Here is a 3,682-nt window from a genome sequence, read left to right on the forward strand (position 1 = left end):
TCTCAGTTTGAGCTCATTCAAAGCTGTTTTTCAGTCTGTGTGAAGGGTGCTCTATTTCTGTCTTGTCCTTCCTCTACGGGTGTTGCCCTTTGGGATTACCATATGAAAGTTTGGATTCTCCCTATTCCCAACTACCCTTGTATTTGTTAGGCTTTAAATGTAATGGTTCCCCCAGCCCCGTGAGACTAAGGATACGTGTAGCTCGTCATTCCATTAGTTGTTGCTTTTAGCTTGAGCTCTTGCCGTTTGGCTTCTGTGGTTACAGTCTTTTGAACTCCTTGGCTTTTCAGCTCCTAGGCTGTATGAGTTGAATCAGCAAATGCCCCAAGGAGAAAAGCTGCACCAAATGTCAAGCTTGCATCTGTGTTTCCCTTCTCTCCAGAACTTGGCCCCCATGTCTTGGTGTCTCTCAAACATTCGGATGCTGGTGAACAGATGTTTTCTTATTTTATCCAAGTTTTCTAAAATTTCTTGAGACTTCCCCTGATCTCATGTTATTATTGAAGTATCATCTCAATTATCCTTAGGAAGAAAATTTACAATTTTATATTTTATTTTTTTATTTTCTATATTACCTCAGTTTCTGTAGAGACCTTTTACCTGATAGTTCAGTCTAGTTCCTGTGTTACCAGTAACATGGAGATAGGTGGAGGCTAAGAATACTGGGGGGAAATCACTGATGAATGATATGTCTCATTCTTTTTGTTTTTCCTCTCCTTATTTACTCTGGCAGCCTACATTTGTCCTTCTTGATTGGACCCAGTTGCCCAAATAAGCAACCCACTCTGGCAAAGACCTGACTTTACTCTCAGAAATGTCTGCATGTTAGGATAAGCTAGATGATGAACACCATGCCAAAGTTCTTTGTGTGACCAGTCAGAATGGCCATCATCAAAAAATCTACAAACAATAAATGCTGGAGAGGCTGTGGAGAAAAGGGAACCCTCTTGCACTATTGGTGGGAATGTACATTGATACAGCCACTATGGAGTACAGTATGGAGGTTCCCTAAAAAACTAAAAATAGAACTACTGTACGACCCAGAAATCCCACTACTGGGCATATACCCTTAAAAAAACGTAATTAGAAGAGACATGTACCACCATGTTCATTGCGGCAGTATTTACAATCGCCAGGACATGGAAACAACCTAAGTGTCCATCGACAGATGAATGATAAAGATGTGGCACATATATACAATGGAATATTACTGCCATAAAAAGAAATGAAATTGAGTTATTTGCAGTGAGGTGGATGGACCTAGAGACTGTCATACAGAATGAAGTAAGTCAGAAAGAGAAAAACAAATATCGTATGCTAACACAGATATATAGAATCTAAAAAAAAAATTGTTCTGAAGAACCTAGGGGCAGGACCGGAATAAAGACGCAGACATAGACAATGGACTTGAGGACACGGGGAGGGGGGAGGGTAAGCTGGGGTGAAGTAACAGAATGGCTTGGACATATATGTAAATGTAAAATAGATACCAGTGGGAAGCAGCCGCATAGCACAGGGGGATCAGCTCGGTGCTTTGTGACCACCTAGATGGGTGGGGTAGGGAGGGTGGGAGGGAGACACAAGAGGGAGGAGATATGGGGATATATGTATATGTATAGCTGATTCACTTTGTTACAAAGCAGAAACTAACACAGCATTGTAAAGCAATGATACTCCAATAAAGATGTTAAAAAAACAATAAGTAAGAGAGTAAAAAAATTCAAAAGAATTGGCCACACTCCTCCAACAGATTCTCTAACCTTTAGCAGAACAGAATTCACACTGAATCTGGTTTATGAGTAAAAGACAAGTCAACTTTAAAGTGGATCAGAGATGACAACATTTCTTTCCATGTGCCTACTTTGGAGCCATATTTATGCTGACCACTCAAAACCTTCCTCTTGAGTATTCTGTGATATATTAGAATCAGGAATAAGGGGTGTTAGTGCTGGAAGGGTCAGCCAGAGGTCTGCGATTTAATTCACATATCCTTTCTGCACCAGACTCTTTAAGATCATTGAGTTAGCCTAAGAATTTTGAAGCTGTAGAATTCAAGACAGTACATTACAATAGGCCAATATTACTATTCTCCTGCTCTGACATTCTCCACTGATGGACAGATGAAGGAGAAGGAAGGGCAGTCACCAGTAACTGAGAGTAAATGAAACTGGAATATTATAATTCAGTATCATTTGAGTGACTGAATTGGCTGGCAGAGTGTTCTCCAGTTAAGGGTGAGGGAAGATTAATTCTGCACATGACACCACTACTGTATTTATACAAGTCTACTGGGACAGTTGTTTGCCTTGAATTGGTTTCTTCGTTCATTTCAGTCAGACAGTTGTGTTGACTGATTTTCCTTTTTGATGTATGAAATGACAGTTTGACTGAATTTACCATTTAATTTACACTAATGCACTGTAAAAACGATACATTAGTCAAATTGGATTTGGCAGGTATGAAAATGTTTACCCCAGAACTAGACAGAAATATAATATTGCCTTCTACAGAAATGTAAGTCACATGCCCTGGATTCTGGGGAAATGTTCCAATTTTAATGATTTTACCACGTTTCAAAAATGTAGGGTCACTGATCCCATAGTAAAAATAAGAAGATCTGTGAAGTCCAGAAAAACACAGTTTTGTGTGACTCTGACAGTCACATAACACAAAAGAAAAAACTATGATGAGATAAATTTTACTGAGTTTCATACTTATCAAGAGGTGTTTCTATGTTAAACTTCTGAGTCTTATTCTAGAAGTTCTTTAGGAACAAACACTTCAAATATATTCATAGAAAACCCTCTTTATTTGTAATTTCATTCTTCCAATATTTATAGTTACTATGACAGGCCATTTCTCCACGTCCCATCCCATGATTCTCTGCTCCTATTGAACATTTGGAAATTCGTGGCGTGAGCAGGAAAGTGAAGCAGTTTTTGAGATTATTGAATAATGCTGCTTTTATAAAGACTGCTTTATTCCATAGTTGACAAACTTATAATGGTACCGATGCTTGGATACTACTCTTAGAGATGAGAAAGCTCTTAAGGAACCTTCCGTATTCCATTCACCAATCTGTGTTCTTGTTCAAAGCAAAATTAATTCCTTTCAAAATTATCATATTACCTTAATTTTTAATCTTAAAATAAGATTAAAAATTAAAATAATTAAAAATTAAAAATCTTAATTTTTAATCTTAAAATAATCTATCTGTGAGAATGGGAAGTTTGGGTAGGAAAAAGTGACAGAAGATGGGACAAAAAGAGAATTCATAGAAAGACAAAACAGAATTTTTTAAATGGTGGGTACAAACTTCTGTTTCCAACTATATCAGTTTACCTTAGGAAAACGTACTAGAAAGGCCAAATAAATCATAAGCAACATTGGACTGTGAGCATTAGAAAGCTACTGAGGTAGCCATGACCTAGAAAAGTAAAATAGAGAAAGAAACTCACTGAAGTGAGAACAATATTCTGCACATGCTTTTCTAGCCCAGTCATTTAGAAACTACTGATGAAGAGCAAAAGTCTGAGAAACCAAATGTGGCTCCTAAGAGGTAGAAAAGCCAGTAGATCTTAGGACAATGTCATAGGACTAAGGAAACCAGAGTTGGAATTGAGAAATAACAAGGCAGCTAGAATTTTAAGGACCAAAATCACAGAGAGAGTAAAGATTCAGA

Source organism: Mesoplodon bidens (assembly GCF_964165515.1).
Source record: "Mesoplodon bidens genome assembly, contig: HAP1_SCAFFOLD_1225, whole genome shotgun sequence".
In the NCBI taxonomy this organism is placed as follows: domain Eukaryota; kingdom Metazoa; phylum Chordata; class Mammalia; order Artiodactyla; family Ziphiidae; genus Mesoplodon; species Mesoplodon bidens.